This window comes from Crinia signifera, chromosome 4 (genome assembly GCF_055691185.1).
Source record: "Crinia signifera chromosome 4, ASM5569118v1, whole genome shotgun sequence".
NCBI classification, from domain to species: domain Eukaryota; kingdom Metazoa; phylum Chordata; class Amphibia; order Anura; family Myobatrachidae; genus Crinia; species Crinia signifera.
The window spans coordinates 12,859,946-12,875,058 of record NC_139220.1 but is presented as its reverse complement, the minus strand read 5'-3'; the positions used below and the strand labels follow the sequence as shown (position 1 = coordinate 12,875,058).

General features: G+C 45.2%; 1 protein-coding gene across 2 annotated transcripts in view; it reads left to right on the top strand.

Moving 5' to 3' along the window:
• The first annotated feature begins 2,377 nt into the window (after positions 1-2,377).
• Positions 2,378-15,113, top strand: part of SYN3 (synapsin III) — a 202,954-nt gene continuing 190,218 nt past the window's right edge. Inside the window, exon 1 of one of the 2 annotated variants that reach the window (XM_083181129.1) lies at positions 2,378-2,524. The gene's annotated coding sequence lies outside the window, so the exon portion shown is untranslated. Of the gene's footprint in view, positions 2,525-2,553; positions 2,700-15,113 lie in introns of those variants that run through there. The other variant, XM_083181128.1, reaches the window with a different exon arrangement.

The window sequence follows — 15,113 nt, the reverse complement described above, 5'->3', positions numbered from 1 at the left end:
TCTGCATTTTCCGTGACACTCCCCCAAAAAAGTCCGGTTACCGCCCCCCACACGCCTACTTCCTGTCAATCACCTTGCATACAGCCAGCGATCAAATAAAGTATCAGGCTGTCAGCGCAGGGCGGCCTCGTGTATGCGTACTATGCGACGTACGCATCCGCTATCGATAATCAGCCTCCGTGCAATCAGGTCTGAATCGGGCCCAGTGAGTAAACGGATAAACCCATTTAATGCCCGTGTTGTGACTGACGTCGCGTCATTTTTGTGATTATCCTAAAACCCTTTAGAATCGTTTCTAGATCGATACCGATTAAGTAAACTGCAATAACGCGTTATTACGCTTTATTCCTTCACCGGTACACATCCGACAACGTAACTTATCATTTATAGGACTTTAACATATTCAATGCACTAAAAGATAAATTGCTGCGGTATCCATGGCAGCCAGGAAAGGGTTAATACCGGCGTCTCCGAGGCAGATGACTGACGTGGCCGCACTCTGGTCACTGTGACACAGGACGGGATCAGACCGTTGCACTGAATCTGCCCTGGGCTCCTCCCCCAGCACCGCGCTGGATAATGGAGTGAGCACAGTTTGGGGAATTTGGACCGGAATCGATGGGTTGCTATGGTAACCCTCTCCCCATGTTCCCTGGCTTGTCTTATAAAATCCATTAATGATGCACGAGCGAACAGAGCATGTTGAATTTGTTCTGAGGCATAACGGCAGTAACCCCTTCCTCACCGCAGGGTGCTAATGAAAACAACAGATAATGAGCGCCGGTACGCCCCCCCTCCGCCACGCCGAGGACCGGGCACTGCAGGGCAGGACAGCGGGAAGGCCTGTGGTTAAAGATGTCACCAAAAATAAATATTCATTTCAATGTTAAATTAACAGTGGCGTCAAACTCCTGGCCCTCCAGCTTTTGTGGAACTACACATCCCAGCATGCCCTGCCACAGTTTTAGCAATCCATTATATAAAATCTGTGGCAGGGCATGCTGGGACGTGTAGTGCCACAACAGCTGGAGGGCCAGGAGTTTGAAACCGCTGTTCTACAATATATAAAAAGGGGTCTATGTACTAGAGAGCGATAAAGAGTAGTGAGATTATGTAGCAGCCACCAGCTCCTAACTGTCATGGTGCAAAATATGTTTACAAAAATGGCAGTTATGAGCTGTCAGTTATGACAGTTATGAGCGGTGGGTCGCATTAGAAGCCCATAGGCGATGCCCCCCGTCGCAGTAACCCGACGGGAGATGCTTAGAGCATCCCAAAATGCGGTAAAAACCCGATAACGGGTTTTACCGCATATTTAGTTTAGAGAATCTCCCCCTGGGAGTATTTATTATCCCATCGCACTCTCCATACCGGGGCTGAGTCCTGCAGCTGTATTACACCCTCTTATTATATGTATGCATTGTAAGAAATTGTCAGCACTCCCGCCAGAGAAACCACTGTACAGATGAAGCAGAATTTACTGTGCAGGTGGAGCGGTGTTTGTTGCAGCACACAGCACTCCTGGTTCATCAATGACTACAATTTTGGAAGTATTATTATTATTCCTTTTTTCCTCAAACCCGAGTACGCACTAAGTAATACTCCATCTGTCTTTTCTAAGAGTCTGGTTTTTCTATTATCCCTTCAGCAACAAGTCCGCTAACAAAACATCATTCAATTGGCCGAATGTTGAACTAATGGAAGATTTAGGGGTCAATGTATCAAGCAGGTGTTTTGGGGATATTTTGGCTAAAAGATGATCATTTATATAGCGTCTTCTAGGAGATGAGCTAGATGTGATGGCCAGATGCGCTAAGCTTCAAAAGTGATAAAATGGAGAGAGATAAACAACCAGCCAATCAGCTCCTGCCTGCCATGTCACAGGCTGTGTTTGAAAAATGTCAGGCAGGAGCTGATTGGTTGGTTGTTTATCACTCTCCATTTGATCACTTTTGAAGCTTGGTGCATCTGGCCCATTGGTTGCTATGGAAAACAGCTCCACTTCTGTCAACATGCACTTTAGTAAATGTACCTCCAAGTACATAGACCCCATTATCTTCCACCATATGTAAAGTGTGCAACGCCTGTACTTATTGTATTGGTACAGTGATATCTTATCTATAATAAAGCTTCTAAAAAAGACCAGAGGTGCTGTTGCCAATAGCAACCTGTCAACATTCTGTCTCTCATTCTCTATTGCATTCTTGAAAATTATCTGATTGGTTGCTATGGGCAACATCAACAATTCATGTAAATTTAGTGTCACATTTACGCCGGGCACATAAGTGTCGGACAAGAGGCGGAATCGCGCCTTTGTTTGAGGCTGATTGAATTCCATGTGTGCCATGGTCCCTTTAAAGTAACCCTCTAACTGCCGGTGCGGGAGAGAGTACTAGGCGGCAGGAGAAGGGCACCATTGCCCCGGTACCCCGGAGAGAAGCCGCTCTGTGGCCTCCTTACATGACAGCCGATCCAACCTGCCCACCAGTTGTTGCTGCACTAAATTATGCATCTTCTGCTGAAGGTAAGGGAGCAGGAGGGAGGGAGGACGCACACAGCCCGGCAGCAGCCAATGGGGTGAGGGCAGAGCTGGGAGAGGCAGGGGCCTGGCTGGGCTGTGATGCAGGCGGTGAGGATGCTCTGTGGCTACAGGGAGGCAGCCGGCACTGTCTAATGTTCCAGGAAGCAGCAATAATAAGGTACAGCGACACCGCGAATGGCTCATTATATCAGTCCTGGTTCCCCTGCATTGTGCAGTCACTGCTCGGGGGACCACGGGGCTGCGTTATACATGGTCTGTGCATGATGGATGGGGGAGGCTGGTCAGACATGTTTGTATGGGCTGCTCTGGGTACATGGGTCCTCTCCTTCCTGGCCATATGGGCTGTGGTTACACAGGAGCATCTGCTATTGTCTCAGGTGTCACCCCTTAGCATTACAGGGGGAGCACATGCACAGCCCAGTTATGTGTCTATACCCAAACATGCACAGATGCCCCCATGTGGTGTGGGTGTGTGCAGCGTACGTGTCATCATAGCATGCACATGATCTGTGGCTTGGCTGAAGAGCTTACGCTCTGTGTCTGACATGACAGAACAGTTGGGCTGGAGCAATGAAATTGTTGTCCTAGTGGTAAACATGCGTGGGTGGATGTACTGGTATATACTGACATAGATGTACTCGGTGCTTGTCTATGTTATATACAGGGAACTGCTATCAGTGTACAGAGACATAGTATATACTGACATAGATGTACTCGGTGCTTGTCTATGTTATATACAGGGAACTGCTGTCAGTGTACAGAGACATAGTATATACTGACAAAGATGTACTCGGTGCTTGTCTATGTTATATACAGGAAACTGCTGTCAGTGTACAGAGACATAGTATATACTGACATAGATATACTCGGTGCTTGTCTATGTTATATACAGGGAACTGCTGTCAGTGTACAGAGACATCGTATATACTGACAGAGATGTACTCGGTGCTTGTCTATGTTATATACAGGGAACTGCTGTCAGTGTACAGAGACATAGTATATACTGACAGAGATGTACTCGGTGCTTGTCTATGATATATACAGGGAACTGCTGTCAGTGTACAGAGACATAGTATATACTGACATAGATGTACTCGGTGCTTGTCTATGTTATATACAGGGAACTGCTGTCAGTGTACAGAGACATAGTATATACTGACATAGATGTACTCGGTGCTTGTCTATGTTATATACAGGGAACTGCTGTCAGTGTACAGAGACATAGTATATACTGACATAGATGTACTCGGTGCTTGTCTATGTTATATACAGGGAACTGCTGTCAGTGTACAGAGACATAGTATATACTGACATAGATGTACTCGGTGCTTGTCTATGTTATATACAGGGACAGGGAACTGCTGTCAGTGTACAGAGACATAGTATATACTGACATAGATGTACTCGGTGCTTGTCTATGTTATATACAGGGAACTGCTGTCAGTGTACAGAGACATAGTATATACTGACATAGATGTACTCGGCGCTTGTCTATGTTATATACAGGGAACTGCTATCAGTGTACAGAGACATAGTATATACTGACATAGATGTACTCGGTGCTTGTCTATGTTATATACAGGGAACTGCTGTCAGTGTACAGAGACATAATATATACTGACATACAGTAGATGTACTTGGTGCTTGTCTATGTTATATACAGGGAACTGCTGTCAGTGTACAGAGACATAGTATATACTGACATAGATGTACTCGGTGCTTGTCTATGTTATATACAGGGAACTGCTGTCAGTGTACAGAGACATAGTATATACTGACATAGATGTACTCGGTGCTTGTCTATGTTATATACAGGGAACTGCTGTCAGTGTACAGAGACATAGTATATACTGACATAGATGTACTCGGTGCTTGTCTATGTTATATACAGGGAACTGCTGTCAGTGTACAGAGACATAGTATATACTGACAGAGATGTACTCGGTGCTTGTCTATGTTATATACAGGGAACTGCTGTCAGTGTACAGAGACATAGTATATACTGACATAGATGTACTCGGTGCTTGTCTATGTTATATACAGGGACAGGGAACTGCTGTCAGTGTACAGAGACATAGTATATACTGACATAGATGTACTCGGTGCTTGTCTATGTTATATACAGGGAACTGCTGTCAGTGTACAGAGACATAGTATATACTGACATAGATGTACTCAGTGCTTGTCTATGTTATATACAGGGAACTGCTGTCAGTGTACAGAGACATAATATATACTGACATACAGTAGATGTACTTGGTGCTTGTCTATGTTATATACAGGGAACTGCTGTCAGTGTACAGAGACATAGTATATACTGACATAGATGTACTCGGTGCTTGTCTATGTTATATACAGGGAACTGCTGTCAGTGTACAGAGACATAGTATATACTGACATAGATGTACTCGGTGCTTGTCTATGTTATATACAGGGAACTGCTGTCAGTGTACAGAGACATAGTATATACTGACATAGATGTACTCGGTGCTTGTCTATGTTATATACAGGGAACTGCTGTCAGTGTACAGAGACATAGTATATACTGACATAGATGTACTCGGTGCTTGTCTATGTTATATACAGGGAACTGCTGTCAGTGTACAGAGACATAGTATATACCAGAGCCGGCCCTAGCCTAAATTATGCCCTAGGCAAGATTTTGACTGTTGCCCCCTAGCACCGCCACTAGTTCCGCCTCTGACCCTGCTCCCCTTTCCCAGCATCATCAACCCTCATCATTGCAGTCATCATTTTGGTGCTCCTACCCGCAATATTTTAAATAGAAACAGCGCACCCATTCGGTGTGCAGCCCAAACAGGGGTGTGTTCTTGCTGGGAAGGGGCATGGCCACACAATAGTACCCCCAATTCAAATTATGCCACACAGTAGTGCAACTTTATTCACATTATATCATGGGATGGTGTCCCTTATTCACGTTACATCACACAGTAGTACCACTTTACCTTATGTACATTACTCCTCATATTATTCACATTATACCCTTTGAAAAAAATCCTGAGAAAATATTGTATTTTAAGCACCTCCATGGCCACACTGACAAAGCAGTGTGTGCTGGATAGAGGAGAAGAGCTGCAGCTGCTGCTGTCAATTAAGGGGAGGGGGCCCGGGGCCTCCACTGGGCCCTTTCATCAGACTTTGGCCTGGGTAATTTGTACCCCCTACCCCATTCTCTAGGCACCCCTGATAATACCACACAGTAATGCCCCTTACACATGACACACATTATTAATGTCCTTATAACCATAATGCCCCTTACACATTATGCCAACCTTTATTAATGCCCTTCATACACATAATGACACAAATAATGGCCCTTACACATATGTCACACATTATTAATGCCCTTATACACATGACACACATTATGCCCTTACACATGTCACACATTATTAATGCATTTATACATGACACACATAATGCCCCTTACACATATGCCGAACACTATTGCACAACCCACCCACCCGCAGACAGGACTCGCACAGCTGCTAACAGCCTCACTCACACACACAAAATAGGCATGCTGCATATCATTTTAATCAGCAGAAGCTGCTGATGCCCCTAGGCATTCCAAATGCCCTAGGCAATTGCCTAGTTGGCCTATGCCTAAGGCCGGCTCTGGTATATACTGACATAGATGTACTCGGTGCTTGTCTATGTTATATACAGGGAACTGCTGTCAGTGTACAGAGACATAGTATATACTAACATAGATGTACTCGGTGCTTGTCTATGTTATATACAGGGAACTGCTATCAGTGTACAGAGACATAGTATATACTGACATAGATGTACTCGGTGCTTGTCTATGTTATATACAGGGGCAGAGAACTGCTATCAGTGTACAGAGACATAGTATATACTGACATAGATGTACTCGGTGCTTGTCTATGTTATATACAGGGAACTGCTATCAGTGTATAGAGGCATAGTATATACTGATATAGATATACTCTGTGCTTGTCTATGTTATATACAGGGGCAGAGAACTGCTATCAGTGTACAGAGACATAGTATATACTGACATAGATGTACTCGGTGCTTGTCTATGTTATATACAGGGAACTGCTATCAGTGTATAGAGACATAGTATATACTGATATATATATACTCTGTGCTTGTATACTCTAACTGTACTGTACCTACACTGAGCTCTAGTACTGTAATTACATTGAGCTCTAGTAATGTAACTGTACTGTAACTACACTGAGCTCAAGTACTGTAACAACACTGTTGCAGTACTGTAACTACACTAAGCTCTAGTACTGCAACTACACTAAGTACTGTAACTACACTCTTACAGTACTGTAACTAGTAGTAGTAGTACATTTATTTATAAGGCGCCGCAAAGTGTCCGCAGCGCCGTACATAGCAAACAAAAAACAAATGACAAGGTAACGTACAGGGTGTGTTGAAAAATACAGTATAAATAGGGGTATAGCTGGTAGAGCTAAAATCAGCATCAGTTCAGAAGTAGGTGTCAAAATTGTCGAGGAGACTGAAGATGAAGTAGAGGAAAGGAAGAACCGGGCAGGAGCATAGGTGAGGTAAAGAGGTAGGGTGAGTATGTGAGGAAGGAGGACCCTACTCATAAGAGTTAACAGACTAAAAATAGGTGGGTGGACAAACGAAAAACAACAGGATAAGTAGGAACGGAGGGGAACGGAGGCAGGATAGGAGGATCAAAAGAGGTTAGGAGGAGGGATAGGCTAGTCGAAAAAAGTGGGTTTTGAGGGAGCGCTTGAAGGAGGTAAGGGAATCAGAAAGCCTGATGGGTGGCGGGAGGTTGTTCCAGTGCAGGGGGGCAGCGCGAGAGAAGTCTTGGACACGGGAGTGGGAGGAGGTGATTAGGTGAGTGGTCAGTCGGCGGTCAGCGATGGAGCGAAGAGGACAGGAGGGAGTGTGGATAGAGATCAGTGAAGAGAGGTAAGGAGCGGTGGAGGAGGAGAAAGCCTTGTAGGTGGTGGTGAGGAGTTTAAAGAGAACTTGGAAAGGAATGGGGAGCCAGTGAAGAGATAGACAGAGGGGGAAGGCGGAGGTAGAGCGGCGAGGCGGGTGAGCGGTAGCCCAGAGAGAAGGATGTTGCAGTAGTCAAGGCGGGAGATGACAAGAGAGTGAATGAGAATTTTGGTCGCATCAGTGGAGAGGAATGGTCTGATGCGTGAGATGTTGCGTAGGTGAAAGCGGCAAGACTGTGAGAGAGCACGAATGTGGGGGGTGAAAGAGAGGGAGGAGTCAATGATGACACCGAGGCAGCGTGTTTGGTCGGTGGAGGTGATCTAGGTTTCACCAATGCTGATGGAGATAGTGGGAGAAGAGGGGATGTTCGGGGGATGGAAGATTAGAAGCTCAGTTTTAGCCATGTTTAGTTTCGGGAAGCGTTGGGTCATCCAGGCTGAGATGGCCGTGAGGCATTCGGAGACCTTGGACAGGAGTGATGGGGATAGGTCGGGGGAGGAGAGATAGATTAGGGTATCTACACTGAGCTCTAGTACTGTAACTACACTAAGCTCTAGTACTATAACTACACTAAGTACCATAACTACATTAAGCTGTAGTACTGTAACTACACCAAGCTCTAATACTGTAACTGTACTGTAACAACACTGAGCTCTATTAGTGTAACTATACTGTAACTACATTGAGCTCTAGTACTGTAACGATACAAATTCTAGCACTGTAACTGTACTGTAAGTACACTGTTAAAGTACTGTAACTACACTGAGCTCTAGTACTATAACTACACTAAGTACCGTAACTACACTAAGTTGTAGTACTGTAATTACACCAATCTCTAATACTGTAACTGTACTGTAACTACACTGAGCTGTAGTATTGTAACTACGCTGAACTCCAGTACTGTAACTTTTTTGTAACTACATTGAGCTCTAGTACTGTAACTACAAAAATTCTAGCACCGGAACTGTACTGTAACTACACTGAGCTCTAGTACTGCAACTGTACTGTAACTACACTGAGTTCTAGTCTTGTAACTACACTGTGTTCTAGTCTTGTAACTAAACTGAGCGATGCTTATTTACCCTCCTAGAATGGCTGGGTCCCCCTCCAGCCGGAAGGGTGGGAAAGACTTCTGCATTTATGTGGACGTAATTTGCATAATTGTAGCCCCTCCCCCGAATAGCCGAAAATGTGGAAATTGACTGACAGAAGTGATAGAAGTCAATCACCACATTTGTGGCAATTCAGGGGAGAGGCTAAAATTATGCAAACCGCATCATTTTAGTCCCGCCTCCTCCCCCGAAGCTGAGCACCATATGATCAACATGGACAAAGTTGACATGGACAAAGTCGACATAGACAAGAAAAGTCAACATCAGCATAAGATCTTCATGTCATCTCACTCCCGCCACCAAGACTTCTCCCCTGCTGCTCCTTACCAATTATACACTCCCTCACACTGGCAGAGCAGGGCTCACCGCTGCCCTGTGCCATCTCCGCCCTTGAACCTGTGACATCACACGAGATCTGACTGGATGCTCCGGCTGGTTCTATACGCTGCAGGAAGCCGGTGCATCGTACCAGGCATCAATAAAGCAGCAATACTGCCCACAGGCTGCCATTCCAGTCACCCTTCTAGCCATATGCCAGGGCTTTGGGGCAGCAACAGGGTTTGTGCCATGCACGACGGCATTGCCCGCACACCCCTCCCGCACACGTCTCCCCCAACCTCCATTGCTTTATGATCATATTTAAATTTATAATGCTGACACATTTGAAATGTTTGAGATAGATTACAACCATGCCGGCATGACATTGCTCGCATGTCCTGTCGGCATACTGACTGTCGACGTATCGATTGTCGACCATATGTATAACATAGAAACCCACAACCTGTCCAAAATTTTAGATGCGGAGGCTGTGCTCAGGGGTGGGGTCGGTCTAAGGACCTTATTCTGGTTCACACACAGCTCTGCGAAGTCCGCATTGCAGCGTGATTTTAACCCCACCCCCTTCGCACGTTCAGCGATCAGATTAGAATAACCTCCTAGAGCAAACATGTCCATACTATGGCCCTCCAGCTGTTGTGAAACTACACATCCCAGCATGTCTTGCCATAGTTTCAACACTCCCTAATAGCAAATCTGTGGCAAAGCATGATGGTTCTTGTAGTTTCACAACAGCTGGAGGGCCATAGTTTGGACATGCCTGTCCTAGAGCTTATATAGAAGACCTAGAACGTGGTAGAGAAGCGTACGCAGGGCCTGCAGAACGCGGCGCTGTATAATCCCTGTAATTACATAACGCAGAGCACTTTGTGCTGCCTCTTTATACTAGAACAATTCCGCTGCCTCCGGTCACAGGAAAACACGCTGCTTCTTGCAGGAATCCTTCCCTGACATTTACAGTACAGTGAGATTACTGCCACAGTAACAGCACTCATTAAAAAGAATGGAAGTTGGCTAATTTCTTCCTCAGTTTGTTAAGCTGAGTACACACTTCCCGATATATCGTCTGTTCCAGGGCTGCCAACAGGGGGGGGGGGTCTAGGGGTACTGGAGTCCCGGGACCTTCTAGTCCCAGGGGCCTATATGGCAGCATTGCAGTTAGTACCACGCTGCCAGAGACGCGGACTGTGGAAAGCAGCACTAGCAAATTATGAATGTAGCAGCAGCACTAGTTGCCAGCCAATAGGAGCTTCCTGATTGGCAGCCAATCAGGAGCCTGGGCTTTCAAAGGGCAGCCAATCAGGAGCCTTAATCATAATGCTGGTGGCTCTGTCAGCGTCTCTGGCAGGAAGGTGGAGGAGCCAATAGTGACCACCGCCTGCTGCCCATTTGGTCAGTGCCGGGCACCAAGATTTGTGACGGCAGCCCTGGTCTGTTCAATTGAATGGCCGATATACTGTATCACTGGTCTGTCGTCCGATGTGTACCAGTGAGATTGTGTCAGCGGTGTAGCACAGCCAATATATAAAAGATATATAGGGGGAAATTTGCTAAGATGGGGTTTTTATTTCACATGACAACCAATCAGAATCTACTTCTTTTTTATTTGGCTGAACCCCACATAGTTCACGTTTTCTTGGTCACCCAACAGGTGCACTCATTACTCACTGACACATTTTAAAAGATCCACAGGTGGAGCTAATTACTTCACTTGTGATTCTGTGAGGAGACCTGCAAAACCTGCACCGCGTGGGGTCCTGAGGACCGAGTTTGAGAACCTGTGTTCTAGAAGATGGTAGATAGTATCTGCTTGGTTGCCCCTAGCAACATCCTATCTGAAACAGAACTCCCATCTTAGTTACTTTCCCCCATAGAATGTAAGTTCTTTTCCCCATTCCCCAATTGCAGTATAACAAGGGTTGGAAATAAAGATTAATACTGGAATGATTTTGTTTACTAGTAAATGAAGACCCAGGTGGCGCAGCGCTGTGCTCACAGATGGCAAAGTTTTACTTGAACTGGGATAAGAACTGACATAACTGATTTGTAGAACATATTGCAATTAGCGACGGTGTGGAGAAATATCCGTACTGAGAACGTTCTTGTTTCTTAAGAGTATATCAAGTATGACAACTTGGAGAATTCAATAATCCTTCCCCAGGGAACGGACTGTACATTGACCTGATTCTGTTTTATTTCTCTGTTGTAAAGATGAAGTTGGCTCCTGTGTGTAACGTTTCAGTCAAAGGGGGTCATGTATCAAAGCTTGTAGGAAGATACACTAGCATGGAGAAAGATAAAGTACCGCTCAATCAGCTCCTAACTGCCATTTTACCAACACAGTCTGCAAACTGGGAAGTTAGTCTGATTGGTTGGTTCGTTATCTATCTCTCCACTTTATTTCTCTCCAAGCTTTGATACATCTCCCCCAAACTGAGGTGAGATAGTGAGGATTATGCTGCTGCGTGTCATAGATGGGGGTAGAGGGAAAAGCAGTTTCTGAAAACTGAATATACAAAAAAAAATCCCTTTATAAGTACCCTGAGCATTATCATGCATTAGGCAAAGTAGGTTCCTGCCTAGGGCCCAGGGAACACTATCCTCAATGTCTCAAAAACGTTATCTTTTATACATTTGGGCCCTTATTCTGGTTCACTCGCAGAGGCAAATTCCTTCTCAAATGGACAAAACCATGTGCACTGCAGGTGGGGCAGATGTAACATGTGCAGAGAGAGTTAGATTTGGGTGAGTTATTTTGTTTCTGTGCAGGGTAAATACTGGCTGTTTTTATTTCTATACTGCAATATAGATATCAGTTTGAATGAAAACCCAACCAAATCTAACTCTCTCTGCACATTTTACATCTGCCCCACCTGCAGTGCACATGGTTTTGTCCATTTGAGGAATAGAGAACCTTCTGCCCTCCAGCTGTTGTTAAACTACACATCCCAGCATGCTCTGCCACAGTTTTGCTATTTGGCCATGCTAAAACTGTTGCATGGCATGCTGGGATGTGTAGTTTAATAACAGCTGGAGGGTCAAAGGTTCCCCATCCCTGAATTAAATGGTACAGATCCTCTGCCCGTTTTCCATTATTACAGTGCGTATTATAGGCCAGATTCAGTATAAGGATGGCTATCGACCATCGATGATTCAAAATCATCGATGGTTGATGGCCGATGTTGAATACTTTTGCCATCGATGGGGGAGAACCAGATGGTTTCCCTCCTTCGATGGCACAGCCAAACCAGATGGTTTCCCTCCTTCGATGGCACAGCCAAACCGATGGTTGATGGCCGATGTTGAATACTTTTGCCCTTGATGGGGGGAGAACCGATAGGTTAAACTATCGATGGTCATCTATCACATAGTTTAATACCATCGATGGCTGATTGCAGTGTGGCCATCGATGGCATCCCTATTCCAGTAAAGCAAAAAAGCAAGTACACTGTGTTTGGAACAAAGCATGCTGTAGTGAATACCTTTATATTGTTTCTACGCAGGGTAAATACTGGCTGCTTTTGCATGGAGCCCATAGATGTTAGACAGCCTTATTTCTACGCTGAAATTTAGATTTTCGGTTTGAACACACCCCATCCAAATCTAAAGTTCCTCTGCACATGTTACATCTGCCCCACCAGCAGTGCAGCATGTTTTTGTCCATTTGTGTGCTTTTTTTTGCTTTGCTAACAAAGTTGCACAGTGTCAGGAATGTTTGATGTTGAAGTTACTTCTGTTAGAGGAGGCCCAGTGTCAGCCTGCTGCGGCCAAGGTCACCGCAATACCGTTATGCCCGCAGAACTTATAGCCCGAGAAGAAGGAATCATTTTTCTGCTTTGTAAGTTATTTCATGTGACCGCATCTTGCATAACAGAGTCATTTTGGCACCGGCTCATAAAATAAATGCGCATATCGCTGCCAAGCCGCCTGGTGTTGGCAGAACATTACTAGTAAGAGTGGCAACAGTTTTACCAGAGAGGATTGGGATCCATAAATACATTAAACGGCATTAAGGAATTCATTTTATTACTGGCTGGTTGCGTCGCTTTGTACTTCCAGGACAATATTAAGGTGAACAACCAAATACGTTCACGATTTACCGGGTCGGTTTTAACCAGCAAGTTTCATAGTTACCGTAAAAATAAGAATACAAGTTTTGGCCCCAAAAATGAAAACAAATGTGGATCATATTGGAAGGTTTTCTTTCGGCCATCTTTTGGGGGTTATACCGCATTTCCCCATGCACTAAAATCTGATTGTCGGGTTTTCGTAATGAAGGGTAACGCTGGGGATACCCTATAGAAGCCTGTGGGTTTCTCTTCGCAGCACTGGTTGAGGAATCTTTCCAGAAACTCGGGTGAACAGGTGGGAGGCGGCGTCTTGGAAGTTCCACACCTGCCATTTGCATTCATTTCAACATGGACGCCTCTCTCAGTGTCACCCTTATTTTTGTGGTAGTCAAATTCAAGGGTGCCCCCTAGATTTTGGAGCTGCTAGGCAGCTTCCTGGGGGACCCAGCCGTGTTTTGGATAGGATGGAAAGTATACGCGTAATATCCGAGCTTTGCAGGAAAAGGTTTGTCTCATTTTTTAGACCAGAGCTTTTTTTCTGTAGTTTAAAAAAAAAAATATTTATTTTTATTTATTGTGGATTTGAGGGAAACAAATATGTTAAACTGCAGCTTCGTAGGCAGATGTATTAATGGGTGTTTCCTTGTGGCCTGACCAAAACCACTGTTCACTCATTAAGAAGAGGTGTAAGTGGCAGACAAAATGGAGGCACAGCGTTATGGTATATGGAGATTCCTAGAAACAAGACATTTAAATAAAATATCCCCCGAAATGTGAGGTATTATTTATAGGGAATGTCATCCCCAAGTGCCGGCAGTAAACAGCGCCAACTGGGGAATAACCGAGGACGGTGCCACATTGGGAACGTGGTCTGTGTTCCAAATCCCGGGTCGGACCTGGGATTTTAGTAGAAAGGAGGTAGAATCCAGAAGCAATATTCTAGTCACACATGGGCCGTGATTCAGACCTACACCAAGGGCTGTGAATTTTTGGACAACCGTGCATGCACACGGTACGCTGCGAGCCGTCTGCACGACAGGCCCCTGAATTGGGCCCGCAGCCCATACACCACATAATACATAGTACACAGTAATATATAGACACCAGAGTGTAATTAGGTTGCCTCTCAGTGTCAATATGCGATGTTTGCTCTTTTCTATAGATAGACACAGAGACCGGGAACAAAACACACACACACACACATATATTTGCAGCAGAAAGCAAACGTTAGCAGGGTGCGTAGTCACAGACGCCTAACACCGATCCCCTGTGCCTCAGCCGCAACGGGTGATAATCACTATATTTATGTAGTTACACCTACATACAGCGGAGTCAGCCCTTTGCTTTCCTGAGGTAATACTCATGGGACTGCACGTGTCACATTTACCCTCCTCAGTTTCATAGGTACTGCGAGTCACTTCAGACTGGGGGAGATGTACTAAGCCTAAGAGAGTGAGAGAGAGATAAAGTACCACCCAATCCACTCCTAACTGTCATTATAAAGTCCCCTTGGCCGTCGAGTTGAATAAATATAAATGTTCTTGGTTTGCGCGTGGGCATTTGCCCCCCTCGCTGCACGTCAGTTACGGACCTGTGACGATCAGAGTATTGCGGAGTTGACAGCACCACAGAGTATTTCAGCATGTGTAGGCAAATTTGAGGTAGGAGGGGCTGTGCTAACAGTGTCCTGAGGGCTGGCAGTTTGGTGATGTCACAGGGTGATGACCCGTGTAGGCAGCTGTCTCACTGGTGCAGGAAGTAATGGTGCCTGCTGTAGTCAATGCAGATGAATGCAGAATAAATAGGGACCACAATGTATGATACTACGCCCATCTCTGCAGTGCGGAAACAGCCAGGGGGGCAGGTAGCTACAACTCTCTGGGCCCCTTAGCAAAATAGTTCCGCCATTGGATTTGGCCTGGTGCTCAGCTACCTGAAGGGTTAAATAAAAAGATAATAAAGAGCTTACATGTACATAGGCAGCACTAATACAGATAATCCATATTGGCACACTGGCCTTTTCTCTTTAATTATAATCTTACACCACCCGGGCGCGAGTTGCTGCGATTTCGC